Here is a 14,652-nt window from a genome sequence, read left to right as displayed (position 1 = left end):
ATGTATAGCTATATAATTTCTTAATCCTGATTTCCCATTCTACCCATATAAGTATGGCAGTGACGTATTCCAATATTATTTGAAATCCTGATCTCAGTTTTGATGCAGCTTCCTTACTAATTTTAGATTAGAAAAAGGTGTTTATTAGTTATTTCTCACAACAGTGATGGAATTTTAAAATACCATTATCCTCTGAGATCTTCATACAGTGCCAATATAGTTCGAAGTAAGTCAACATAGCTGCTCATTAACGTCATCTGAAGATCTGGCACTTTCATGAGTTGTGAAAATTCAGTAGATCTAAACTTATACCTCTTCATTGTTCATGGCCCTTACATGTCCCAGCTGCCATGATTCTACGGGACCAGCACAACAAGATTTCATGCAAAACATTCACATATGCCATTCCTCAATCAGCTCATTACTATAGAGATGCAAGAATAACAGCCACAACAGAAAAACAGCAAGAGTTTCATTGACAGTTTCAGTGGCCAGCAAGCTACATAGCTAGATCTGTCTGATCATTGGAAACCTCAGGGCAATCCTGAAGGTATTTTGGATGCCAAAATGAACCCTCAAACTACAATGGGATGAAAAATCTGAAAGTAAAGAAAAAAAAAATCAAATTAGAAATCCATCCCTCTTTCCTCTTTTTCCAAGTTTACAAAATAGGCAATTGGATTAGTTCAATCAAAATTTTAAACTGAGAATTTCTTCAGGTCTTCTGAGTTTCGACCATTTTTCATTATAATTAAAATAAAAACACTTTTCAAAACAGCAATATTGAAATATTCAAAACTCAGCAGAACCATCCTCTTTCAGAAAAAGCCTTTGGTTCTTACGAATTACTATCTGATGATAAAGCATTTGCCATAGAATTCTATTTGACAGGAATTTTCTATAACACAGTTTTGTCACTGCAGATGGAAATCTGGAATGATGGGAATGCAAACAGAAAATCTTCTAAGATGCCTTTTAAGGTACCATGGGGATCAGTTTCTTTCTAATTGCCAGGATGATGATATCCTACATGTTGTTCTATTTAAAATGTAGGCACATATGAATCACTTAAACAGAGGATCTTAGACCTAAATGTTTTTCCTTCTAGAAAAATAACTAGCTGCCAGTATTGTATGCTGGCTAGATATGCTGAGTGCATCCAACATTATCAACATTCTTCTGCTTCAGTAAATTACTTTATTAAATTTTCCTGGCAAGAGTTTACTCTATATGAAAAATGGATGTACTTGATGCACTTCCAAATTGTTAACTGATACATTCTTTATGTTTCTTTAAAAGATTTCAAAGGACAAAGATACAGTGTGCATCTTGAGATTGAAAAACTAGCAGAATTTTTCACTAGGCTGTTTTTGTTGAGTAAAGCACACTACCATAGATTATTTCAGAGACTGAACACATCAGTGGCTTGTCAGAGGAAGACATAGGGTTGGCCTAGGAGGCTTGGAGGAGAGGAAAAGGTACTGTGCAAGTATTTCCAGGTTCCAATTCCATTGTACATTTTACTCAGAGTCTCTCTGGGGGATGTTGTTGCTCTTTCAGTGTAATAGCAATAAAAAGATCAGCGGAGGTGTGCAGAGGGACTCATATAAAAATGCCCATAACTCATGCCTGTACTTCACTTAGACAGGTTCTGTTATCTTCTCACGCTATAGGCAAAGATAGATTATAACTTGAAACACTAGTTGGCAGTTTTGAGATTTACATTTCATTTAATCAGAATTTGAAAACATGTAAACATGAATCTCAACTCATTCTGACATTGTCTATAATAAGAAAACTGCACAGCAGCAGCTTGAACAATCTTTGTCAACGTAATTATCAAAGCTAAAGCTGAAAGGTCCAACCTTGAAAATCATGTGCAGGCTAATCACGTAAATCAGTCAGAACAGAAGGTTTTAGAGGAATAATTTTCAGTTAATCATATATACTCTTGTACATTACACAGACATCCAAAGTAACTACAGCCTAGTAGTTCAGTATTCTGACTTCTCTAAGAACTTCAGTTTTAGCACAGTTTCTCCTGTACAGACAGTAGGTGGAAAAGTAATGAGGAAAGCAGTATTTGGTATATCTATTATTTATAACTGGGGAAAAAAGGTAATCAACAAAGACAAGTTTACATATCATACCTATGATTGACTTAAGAGTAGATTGACTACAAAGATGTACAAACTGCATCACACATTCAGAACAAATCTGAGTACTCTCAATATTTCCTATGAAATACAATTAAAATGCTGTATTAAAATTGATTTTTTTCATGCTTATATTATTATCTTTATCTTATTCTGTTATGGGAAAGTCCTATACATGTTATTAGATGTTTTCAATATATAATATGATTTATATTATGTCAAGTTGTCATATTACATCATGACATACAAAATAGTCCAGTATTCTGATTTTATATTATATTATCTTCATTTAAAAGCAAAAGCAGTTGTTACATTGTTTATAATGAAATAGCTTATTTTCTAAATCAGGGCTGCCTAGCATTAAGAACTGTGGCTTAGTATGAGTTTTGGAACTCCTAAAAATCAAGTTTATCATTTCCTGGTGATGGATAGGTTCAGCAGGAGTTTACAGAACCAGATGCTCAGCATAACTGTATCAAAATTATACAGACCTGAGACAAACTTACCCTTCAGGCCAGACAGTTCACAGGCCAGCAGTTCAGTAACCCTGATGTAAATTAGATTGTTTTTTATTCATGCTGCAATGAGACAGTGTGGTACTTTGATGCAAAATTTATTGTTTTACTTTCAATGCCTAATAGCATTATGAAGAAAACAAGCTTTTGATCTTCCTGCATATTCCCTAGACACATTTTTCTTTGAATACCCTAATTATCTGTTACTTTGTCAGATGTTCTTTACTAATCAGTCTTTGCACCCACAGATGAAGAAAAGACTAGAGATATTTCTCACAGCTGAAATACATGCATAATGGATAATCAGAGGTGTACATGGAGTTAATTTATATCATCAAATGATGCAAGCTCTCAGCTTTTCCAAAGATCTTGGTCCCCTGATTACTCATACTGCATGGATCTGAGTTCTGCTTAGGCTCTCCTTTGGAGCAAACTGACTAGTTGCTCTAAGACAAAGCTCAGGTGCAGTCCAGAGGTAATTTTTTGAGGACTTCAACCTAAATGTAGTACAGACAAGATGACACCAAGGCTGGCTCTTTCCTCCTTACTTTCCCAGTGCTATTTCAATAGAGTCATCCTCAGTAGACCAGTTCTCTCAAACATGTCTCTACTACTCTCACTCTGGTGGGTTGACACTGGCTGGATGCCAGGTGCCCACCAAAGCTGCTCTATCACTCCCCTCTTCAGCTGGAGCGATGGGCTAAGGCCAACTGTATGAGTTTCAATAAGGCCAAGTACCGGGTTCTGCACTTCGGCCACAACAACCCCCAGCAGCGCTACAGGCTTGGGGAGGAGTGGCTGGAGAGCTGCCAGTCAGAGAGGGACCTGGGGGTCTTGATTGACAGCCAGCTGAACATGAGCCAGCAGTGTGCCCAGGTGGCCAAGAAGGCCAATGGCATCCTGACCTGTATCAGAAATAGCATGGCCAGCAGGGACAGGGAAGGGATCTTACCCCTGTACTCGGCACTGGTGAGGCCGCACCTCGATTACTGTGTTCAGTTTTGGGCTCCTCACTACAAAAAGAACATTGAATTGCTCAAGCATGTCCAAAGAAGGGCAACGAAGCTGGTGAAGGGTCTGGAGCACATGTCGTACGAGGAGCGGCTGAGGGAACTGGGGTTGTTTAGTCTGGAGAAGAGGAGGCTGAGGGGAGACCTCATCCCCCTCTACAGCTACCTGAAAGGAGGTTGCAGAGAGCTGGGGATGAGTCTCTTTAACCAAGTAACGAGCAACAGGACAAGAGGGAATGGCCTCCAGTTGCACCAGGGAAGGTTTAGACTGGATGTTAGGAAATATTTCTTTACAGAACGGGTTGTTAGGCATTGGAATGGGCTGCCCAGGGAGGTGGTGGAGTCCCCATCCCTGGAGGTGTTTAAGAGTAGGGTCGACATAGCTCTGAGGGATATGGTGTAGTTGGGAACTGTCAATGCTAAGTTAACGGTTGGACTAGATGATCTTCAAGGTCCTTTCCAACCTAGATGATTCTGTGATTCTGTGAACAGGAGGGAGAAAATACAATGAAAGGCTTGGGGTCAAGGTAAGGACAGAGAGAGATGACTCTGCAATTACCATCATGGGCAAAACATACTCAACTTGGGTAAATTAGTTTATTACCAATCAGAGTAGGATAATAAGAAATAAAATCTTCAAAACACCATCCCTCCACTCCTCCCTTCTTCCTGGGCTTAACTTTACTCCCCGTTTGCTCTACCTCCTCCACCCAAGTGGCACAGGGGGCTGTGGATGGGGGTTGCGGTCAGTTCATCACCCATTGTTTCTGCTGCTCCTTCCTCCTCAGGGGGAGGACTCCTCAAACTCTTTCCATGCTCCAGCGTGGAGTCCCTGCCACGCGAGACAGTCCTCCGCAAACTTCTCCAATGTGAGTCCTTCCCACAGGCTGTGGGGAATCTCTGCTCTGGTGCCTGGAGCACCTCCTCCCCCTCCTTCACTGACCTTGGTGTCAGCAGAGGTGTTTCTCTCACATATTCTCACTCCTCCCTCTGGCTGCAATTGCACAGGGGCTTTTTTCCCCTCTTCTTAAACACATTATCACAGAGGTGCTACCACCATCACTGATGGGCTCAGCTTTGTCCAGCAGCAGGTCCATCTTGGAGCTGGCTGGCATTGGCTCTATCAGACATAGGGGAAGCTTCTAGCAGTTTCTCACAGAAACCACCCCTGTAGCCCCCCGCTGCCAGAACCTTGCCACACAAACCCAATACACTTGCAGCCCCTACACAACACTTACACGACTGCAGACATTTTCAGGAGAAAAAACACAAGCTTAAAATTTTTGTCCCCAAAGGGATACCAGATGCAGCCAGTGAGATCCAGGGTGAATATTCTTCTACGTTGAGGTAGGTAGTCCCATCTAATGGAAACAACCATTAACAACATACTTCACTATTTTTGGCTTGGAGGACATGGGGTTTCTTGGAGGACATGGGGTTTCTTCCAGAGATATTAAACATTATTCACTTGTCATCATGTTATCTATTCAAAACCTGAACCTTCCGCCTCTCAAGTGAAAAGTTTGATTTTGTAGGTACAGTTGAAAATGAGACACGCTCTATTCTGACAGATCAGAGTTTGAACAGTAGCTACTAGAAGACTGTAGTCCCTACTGGGAAATAGAGCATTTTCTGTGAAAGGCAATGGTAAATCTAACATTAACAGAAAGGAGTGGGTCTTGTATAGACGAGTACAGGTAGGTTACGTTAAATATCATTAAAATAAGAGGGGCTTTTCTGGATATTGTTTCAATAAGAGGAGGTAGAAAAAGAAGAACAAAACCCTAGAGGTACAAAGGAAATTTAACATTAAAATGCAGTTATGAAAGCATTCAGGCTGTAATTCCATGCTAAAAGTATTCCTGCCTTGTTTCTGCTGCCCCCAGCTGCTCATTCCTATCTGCGTCTTTGTTACGTATGCAGCACGGCTTCAAAAACACAACTTGAGAGGGTGGGCAATTGTATAGAAGTGCAAGAACCTTTGAAAGGGCTTTCCAACCAAACAATAATCCTGTAAAACTGATCTCATAGGATTACCATAAGAAATCACTCTATTTTAGTTTTAAGTGTTGACTGGAATTCTTGAAATCCTAAAAAATGAGTTTATCTTCTTGTAAGGAAACCGTTGTGGTTTGGGTTTTTTGGGTATTTTTAATTCTTTATCAATAAATGGGGGGGATTACCCTTAAGACACCTGATTTCATGCCTTTCCTGACAAGAGACAACCTGCATGGACCTGAGTTTTTCTTCAAAATAAGGTAACAGCTGATACTGTTTGATGCATAGTTTTTTTTTTTTTTTTGCTTTTGCACATCTGCATGTAATACATAAAGGAACTTTATTTGCCTCACAGCATAGTGAACAAATTAGAACCTATACCTAAACGCACTTTAGCTATAAGAGATGATCTTTAACATTTCAAGGCAGGGTCTGGGAGAAGGAAGAACTGCTCACTGTAGAAGAAGATCAGGTTCAAAATAATCTAAGGAACCTGAGGGTGCACAAATCCACAGCACCTGATGAGATGCATCTCCAGGTCCTGAGGGAACTGGCAGATTAAGCAGCTAAGCCACTATCCATCATATTTGAGAAGTCATGGCAGTCCAGTGAAGTCCCCGCTGACTGGAAAAGGGGAAACATAACCCCCATTTTTAAAAAGGGAAAGAAGGGGAACTAGAGAGCAGTCAGACTCACCTCTGTGCCCAGCGAGATCATGGAAAGCATCCTCCTGGAAACTATGCTAGGGCACATGGAAAATAAGGAGGTGATTGGTGACAGCCAGCATGGCTTCACTAAGGGAAAATTGTGCCTGACAAATCTGGTGACCTTCTATGATGGGGTTACAGAGCTGGTGGACAAGGGGAGAGCAACTGACATCATCTACCTGGACTTGTGCAAAGAATTTGATACTGTCCCACATGACGTCCTTGTCTCTAAATTGGAGAAACATGGATCTGACAGATGGACCACTCAGTGGACAAGGAATTGGCTGGATGGTTGCACTCAAAGAGTTGTGGTCAACAGCTCAATGTCCAAGTGGAGAGCAGTGATGAGGGGTCGGTGTTGGGACTAGCACTGTTTAACACCTTTGTTGGTGACATGGACAGTGGGATGGAGTGCACCCTCAGCAAGTTTGCCAACGACACCAAGCTGTGTGCTGCAGTCAACATGCTGGAGGGAAGGGATGTCATCCAGAGGGACCTGGACAGGCTTGAGAGGTGGGCCTGTGCAAACCTCATGAAGTTCAACAACGCCAAGTGCAAGGTCCTGCCCACGGACCAGGGCAATCCCAAGCACAAACACAGGCTGGGTGATGAGTGGATTGAGAACAGCCCTGAGGAGAAGGACTTGGGGTTATTAGTGGATGGAAAACTGACTATGAGCCAGCAATGTGCACTCGCAGCCCAGAAAACCAACTGTATCCTGGGCTGCATCAAGAGAAGTGTGGCCAGCAAGTCAAGGGAGGTGATTCTCCCCCTCTACTCTGCTCTCATGAGACCCCACCTGCAGCACTCTGTCCAGCTCTGGGGCCCCCAACATAAGAAGAGCACAGACCTGCTCAAGCAGGTCCAGAGAAGGGCCTTGAAGATGATCAGGGGCTGGAGCACCTTCCTTACAAGGACAGGCTGAGAGATTTGGGTTGTTCAGCCTGGAGAGTAGGAGGCTCCAGGGAGACCTTATAGTGGCCTTCCAGTACCTAAAGGAGGCCTCCAGGAAAGATGGGGAGGGACTCTTGATCAGGAACTGTACTAATAGGATGAGGGGCAACGGTTTTAAACTGAAAGGGGGTAGATTTGGATTAGATATAAGGAGGAAATTCTTTACTGTGAGGGTGGTGAGACACTAGCACAGGTTGCCCAGAGAATTTGTGGCTGCCCCCTCCCTGGAAGTGTTCAAGGCCAGGCTGGACGGGGCTTTGAGCAACCTGGTCTAGTGGAAGGTGTCCCTGCCCATGGCAGGGGCAGGGGTGGAACTAGATGATCTTTAAGGTCCCTTCCAACCCAAACCTATGATAAACCTATGATTCCATGATCAGTGCAAAATCAGTTCTGCATCATCTTTAGTGAATAGCTTTGTTGATTACAATTGTCAGAATATTCTGTAAAATAACTTCATGCAGAACATAATCAGTAAAGCTATACATAAAAAACAAATACAAAAACTTCTTTTATGGAACATTTCTAAGAGAATAAGAGGAGCTGCTCTGTTTTTAATAGGTATGTCCATATTACATATATATGCGCCAGAGCTGGTTGAGTTCTATGTAACCATGCCAAAAATAGAAGCATAGCAGAGTCATCTGAACTGAAGCTATATTTGCAATTCCAGAACTGGAAAAATTATATGACTCTGTTTTAAGTGCAGCCATTATTCCCAGCCACAGCATATTCATTCACTATGAATGAATATTCACTTGACTGTGAGCAGCCAAGGGACTAACTAGGAGAAGGTAAATGAAATACAAAAGATTCCTCCCTCTTGTAGTGCCCCTTGGCAGATTCCTGAAAGGACAGAGTAAATATAACAGTAATTTTATTCCTAACAATGCTAGCATTAATAGGTCTTTACATAAATATCCTAGAAAGAGCTGAATGGAAATGAATGCTAAGGTATATCAAGAAAGGTGTTCAACTAAAAAAGGGATTGTTCCTGCAATTATCAGAAATTGTTTTTAAGTGAAACAGAAAATAATAATGTACCAATAGCATCAGTCTTCCTGTTACAAAAGTTTTTTTTAGTCAGTGGAAGACCAATACAATCTACAAGAAACAAATGTGTTTGCTTTATCACATACTACTTTCCATTGGATATATTTGATTAGTTGATTGGCTTAAACTCACTGTGCCCTCATCCAACATGTACTTCCAAATAGCCTTCAAGATGAAAGGCTACCTAGTGCCAAATTAGTTTGGGGACAACACAAGTAGTGGGTAAACAAATTAAGGTAATTACTGATGAGATATCATCTTCAACAGGAAATACATTTGCAGACAGACTGCCCCAGGAATGTTTTGATTCTAATCTAGCAGAGAAAACCTTCTTTTGCTCTGATCATTCATATGAATTTTAATCAATATTTAAAAGTTGCTGTTGATGTTTCTAGTTTTTATGATTCTGAAGGAAAATGTTTGGGATGTTGTATGTGCCTTGAATATGCACACAAGATGAACCACCCACAGTAATTTTTAGATCCTAAAAATGGCCTGCAACGCTGAATTGCTCGCAGTCATTGAAGCTCTGAAATACTGGCTGGATTCCAAAGTAACTCAAGTGCCAAAAGACCAAGTAGAATTGCTTTCAGATTATTATTAAACTCACAAACCATTTACAGAATTTTTACTTTTTGATCAACTGCAACTTTGCCTCCTCTGTTAATGCAACAGCCAGAAGTATAGACCCAATGCAGTATATGACCTAACTGGCTGAAAATCTAATTTACTAAAAAAATGCATTTACTTAAAAACCAAAAAGCAAAAAAATGACAAAAGCCCATACCAGGTTAGATCCTTTCTGCATCTAACAGGAACAAGCTGAAGAATGGCAAAGCATGAAGCAAAATATTGTTCTCTGTGACCATCAAAGAAGCCTGAAAATTCTGAAACTGCTTTAGTGGTCAAGCCACTTCCAAATATTGTAGTGGCAACCAGATCAGGAGTTAACCTGTTCCTGTTACAACAACTTTACTGAGCTCTGGAACAACAGAGAGCACAAATCAAACATTTAAAGGAGATTTAAGAAAAACAGTAGAAAACAATAAAAATTGGCAACTATTGTTATGCAGTATTCTGATAGTTGAGTTCTTCTGAAGTTTATGCTGAATGTCAGACACAGCTACAAGTGCATGCTATTTTGGGCAGTAATACATTTGTCAGTGACAGAATGGAGAAGAGTCACTAGTTTCACGCTATCTTAAAGACCTGCATGTTTCATAGCTAAAAAAATAGCATAAATCAAAGTCAGATAAACAAACAAACAAACAAAAAAGAAAATCCTTGGAAAATAGGTAACCTGGTAATATTTCTGGCTTAGGCAAAGCTCCTAAATAATTTTAGACAAATAACTGTGGATAAACTGCACTTGTAATTTATAATGTACTTAGACTACCTTCTAATGCTACCAATAAAATTGAAATGTCTACTAGCTGAAAGATAATCAATGAGATATATCTCATAAATCCACTGAAGTTTTACCAGAAAGGCACTTCTGTTTTACAGGATCCAGTAATCATACTTGGATTGACCTCTAAATTAATTTTCTCAGTAATACTCTTCTGGATTCCCAGAAACAATATTCCAAGCCTACAATAAGCATGCTCTCAAATGAAAAAAAACTAATCTGGATATGCACAGAGGTTTCTAGAGCCTGTTCAGAATACTGGTGTAATGGCCTGAGAATTTAATGTAAACTGAGGCAAACAGTTATCCATCAGTCAAGATCTGGAAAGCAGGTAGGAAGGACTAGAAACAACTTACAAATTGTTATGCCAACTAGTACTGCTCCTACTATTTTCCAGAAAAATTTATGAGGTTGGATAAAGGGTATTAGAGACAAAGGCAGGGCAGAGAATGGAAACAATATTGTACTACCCCACATAACTGCTGTTGCTGTATTCTATTTTTCATGTCTTCTAGTAAGCTTATTTTCACCCACTAAAGTAGAGAAGTTTGATTATGAAACACCAGCAGTCCAACTTCAAATTCTATTCATTGCATGCATGGAAGGGAAAAATATTATTCCTTACAAAGCTGCAAATAGTAGTCCCTGCCAGTGTTATCAAAGTAACAGGAAGAATGTAAAACAGCAAATAGATGCATTTCAGAATGACTGAACTGCTTATTCCTTGATTTCAACAGATTGGGCTGTATAAGTATTATCACTACATTTGATACATCCAGGGAAATGTGAAGCATGTTTTAAGATTCAAATTTCAGGAACCACATGTATCTGAAATTTCAGGTTCAAGTTAATTTCAGCTCTTCTTAAAAAAGAATTTAACAAATAGAAACCCATAGTATCCTACTTTTAACATAAAGTTGTGTTAGCTTCAACACTTTTGTGTAGCATCTTAATTAACCAATATAAATTCATGCACATTCTACTAAGGCTTTTTGTTTAGAATACAAATTATTTTCTTTATTTTTAAAATAAAACTTCCATCTTGCTCAGTTCTGTCAATAAAACAACTCTAGTATACCACCAAACAATCAAAAAACCCCCCAAAACCCAAAGATTTCATTAAATGATCTCCAAAGCTTATGCACTTCAAGAAGAAAGGAAAGCGTTGGGAAAATATTAGATAGACATGACTCTTGTCTTTCGGGAATGGAGCTCACTCATGCCAAAAAAAGTGATTTAGGAAAGCAGCAAATCCATTTCAGGTGCACTGGGACTGAAAGAAGGAAAAAACATCACATTCCATATTTCAGAAATTTATTATTTGATGAGAGCCAACAAATTCTATAACTCTTCTGTAGTGAGCAATTCAGAGAAAATATATATAATCTCTATTCATATGTTTGTTTTAGGAATCATTGCATGGTTTTCTTGATTTGGAGATGAAAAAAACCCCTAGTTTTATGAAAATTTAATTATCAACAACTCAGCAGCTCTCATCTAGAAGTGTCACAGGTGTACATTCAAAATAAAAAGTGATAATTTACATATCTGGAAAAGACATAATTTTAAATCTTTCAACCATACTTTATCCTAACCATAGTCAATGTTATTTGGATCAAAACTGCAGAGTACCACCTTGTTATTCACCACTCATAAGTACTTAATGCTGATACTGCATTAATATATTTGTCACAGATCTGATTTAATAGTGATCTCTAACACAAAGTTTCAACCAGTGAAACTTCTAATGATATCTTATTGTTTCTGAAAACCAATACTAGTGTATCAGCATTGCAGTACGCTTAGAAATGCTGTCTCCTGTCTGCAGACACAGAAATTATTCAAATATCTAGCCCATGAGGCTTAAAAGATGTGGACAACACCACAGAGTGTCCTGTGCAGATAGCTGCTTCTGACAGTGAGAAAATTCCTGTAAAGGGCTGTAAGGTTCCTTTGCCAAAATCTGGCCTTGAACTAGAACATAATATAGTTATTGGTCAAAAAACCTGTCACATATAGGGAATATATAGAAAATATATAGGGTCATATATAGGGAACAGAAATATCCATCTGTCTCCTATTACTAATTATCACATAATTAACCTTTCAGCCTGCTGCTGTAGTTACCATTATCTCAGTTTTGCTCAATACTAATATTTGTTTCACCACTCCCTTAAACAGACCCGTGAAATTATCCTGAATTTAAAAACAGAAGAGTAGCATAAGATATATAGGGTAAAATCCCCATCACAAAATGGATTTTTTTATTACAAAACTTTAGCAGATAGAGCAATCAAGTAAACTGCTATTGTAGCAGAATAAAGAGTTGGGGTAGTAATTGCCAGCAAGGAGGTGATAATGCACAGTTGGGAGGAGGCCAGGGTTGGTATCTGGATCAGCCACTAGTAAAATCATTTGTAAAGCCACAGTTTTAGACGGATAGAAATCAAACAAGCAAACAAATAACAAAGACCAGTCATTGAAAGCAAAAAGAAAAACAAAACCAGAAAAACAAGATCATAAAGTGACAAAACTGTCAGAAGGACTTGAGCCAGTATCCCACAGCTTTTAAAAGTCAGTCTTGTGAGTCTAGTTACTGACCTACTGCTTATATTGAAGTCTACTAACAAGAAAAAAACAATACACCCTGTCTTGCCCTAGTTGCCACCAGTGTCCTTCTCCCAAGGATTACACATCTAATAATCTACTACAGAGAAGGAAAAGCTGAAGTGAAAGAATGATTGAAGAGTTAATCCATTCATCCTATTCTTAGCAAATAATTTCCTCAGTGTCTGATAATACAGCCTATGAATAGGCTAAAAAAGAGCGAAAGAAAGAAGCTGAAAAGCCTCTTCCTTCCCTATCCCAGTATATCACAGCAATAAGCATCAAACTGCTCTTTTGTCTGAGGGAGATGGTGCCCCTGCTCTTGTAAGCCTGTTCCAGACTCAGAACTTGGCAGGGCCAGAAAGGACACTTCAGCCTTCCCCTGGGCCTCTGCTGATTTGCAGCTTCACTCAGCACCACACCGTGGGAGAAATGCAGTATTACATGTTTCCACCAGCAAACTAAAGCATGCACCCGTTACCTTGTATTTCTTGCATTCATTTATGTCTCTTTTCTTCTTATTTTCTTGTGAGTGGCTTCCTCCACTGCTTTTTAAACAAAAAAGACTATATTTAGTTAAAATATGTTGATTGAAAACACCCTCCTTACCAATCTCTGCCTTCCAACCACAGCATCTGTTATCTGCACCGTGTGATTTGCAAGACACACCATCCCCAGAAACATACCCAAACATACGGGGAGGCACCTTGATTGTCTTTTTCCCCTCCATTGGCACACATTGGTGTGACATGCACTCCCACATGTGATAATGTGAGGACTGGGAGACTGCCAAACCCTCCTGTACCCCTTCCTACTGCCTCTCTACACCAGCCATATCAGGACATGCCGTAAAACTGTGTAGGAAGTCCTACTGATGTCAGTAGCACTCGGTGTGGATATGAAAGATCTAATATTTTATACCGAGATGTAACAGGTTACCATACCCAGAACCTGATCTATTTATTTTGGAGAGTAGTAAGTCAACTCCCACTCCAGTTCCATCTTGAACTCCCCTACTCATATGCTGAGAAAACTTTAAACTCTTGTCTATGAGTTATAACACCAAGAGGATCATTTCAGTAGAAACAGAAAATGTTATTTCCATTGAATGAAAAATTCAATAATTCATCTACTACCCTTCACCTCTGCTTTAATTAGCTTCTAGAAACAAAGACAAAAAGAGTAATCTCAATCTTACAATGAGCTCCTTAAAGAAAAAAGGATTCACTCACACAGATATCTGTGTGGGATTCTATTGTCATTTTACTCTTTACTAGATTAAAGTTTCACAGGAGTCACTCTGCAAGTAATTAGATTTCCCAGTCTTTACTTGCATGGACATATTCCTTCCTAGTTTCCAGAAAAATCTGCTGTTCACCTTCATACCTGCCTCCTCCTATAACAACTCATACAAGAGAGAGTCTTGGATGCTTGTAACATAAGCCCATGTCTGGGGTAGAGGACATGACTGTGAAATTGGAGATAGACACTGAGACTGAGAAATTTGAGACAGCTGAAACATTTACTGCAATAAAGTAGAAGATAGCTTAAAGTTGCTAATCAAAATCCAGCTGTTAATAATTACAATATCTAATATTTCATATTTGTGTAATCTGTATCCTAGCTTAGCAAACCTTTTTTTTAAAAAGCAATACCTTAAAAGATAACAAGCAGTAAAAAGCTGCAAAGGTCACGTGCATGCTGAGGTTAAATAGATGTATATCTTTATATTAAACATAAACATCCTAATAAAACATTCTAAAGAGCAATTAAGACGTAAAATCTTTCTGAGTGACACTGCTGCAATGATGCCAGTGCCCAGCCAAATCTTACTGAGTCTACAAATAATAGGAGATCCTGGCCAAATGCTCGATACCAACATGCCTTGATTTTGCAATACTTTCACTGGAGAGGCTCAAAACATGTTGACATTCAGAACACGCTTTCAAGCTCATCTATTTGCTCTGGAGTTTAGAGGGATTGAGACATCTGGGCAAATTAAAGGGGAGAAGAAGATGGTCTCTGTAACAGCTGAAATGACCTCAGATCTCACTGGTATTGTTTTGCTCTGGGGTGGACTTCTTGCTACTGTCTAGACAGATAGTTTATATAGACAGACTTTTTATATAGACAAGTGGTATTTTATATTTATACATAACTAAAATGGACAGATTCCAATAAGAAGCTGTTTGCAAATGAAGTATCACTAGCCTATACTATACATACTACTCTCAAAAATGCTGTCAT

The 14,652-nt window shown here is 39.3% G+C and overlaps 1 protein-coding gene across 7 annotated transcripts in view; it reads right to left on the bottom strand.

The window, feature by feature from the left end:
* Window positions 1-14,652, bottom strand: part of TRMT9B (tRNA methyltransferase 9B (putative)) — a 122,462-nt gene that overhangs the window by 68,957 nt on the left and 38,853 nt on the right. For 2 of the 7 annotated variants that reach the window (XM_074822622.1, XM_074822623.1), the window contains one exon: window positions 12,887-12,953. The exons of 4 other annotated variants lie outside the window; for them this stretch is intronic. The gene's annotated coding sequence lies outside the window, so the exon portion shown is untranslated. The remainder of the gene's footprint in view (window positions 1-12,886; window positions 12,954-14,652) is intronic. One more of the 7 variants, XM_074822625.1, reaches the window with a different exon arrangement.

The sequence above is a fragment of the Strix aluco genome, chromosome 4, assembly GCF_031877795.1.
Source record: "Strix aluco isolate bStrAlu1 chromosome 4, bStrAlu1.hap1, whole genome shotgun sequence".
Classification (NCBI taxonomy): domain Eukaryota; kingdom Metazoa; phylum Chordata; class Aves; order Strigiformes; family Strigidae; genus Strix; species Strix aluco.
The sequence above is the reverse complement of the archived record's forward strand: the minus strand, read 5'-3'. Positions and strand labels throughout refer to the sequence as shown.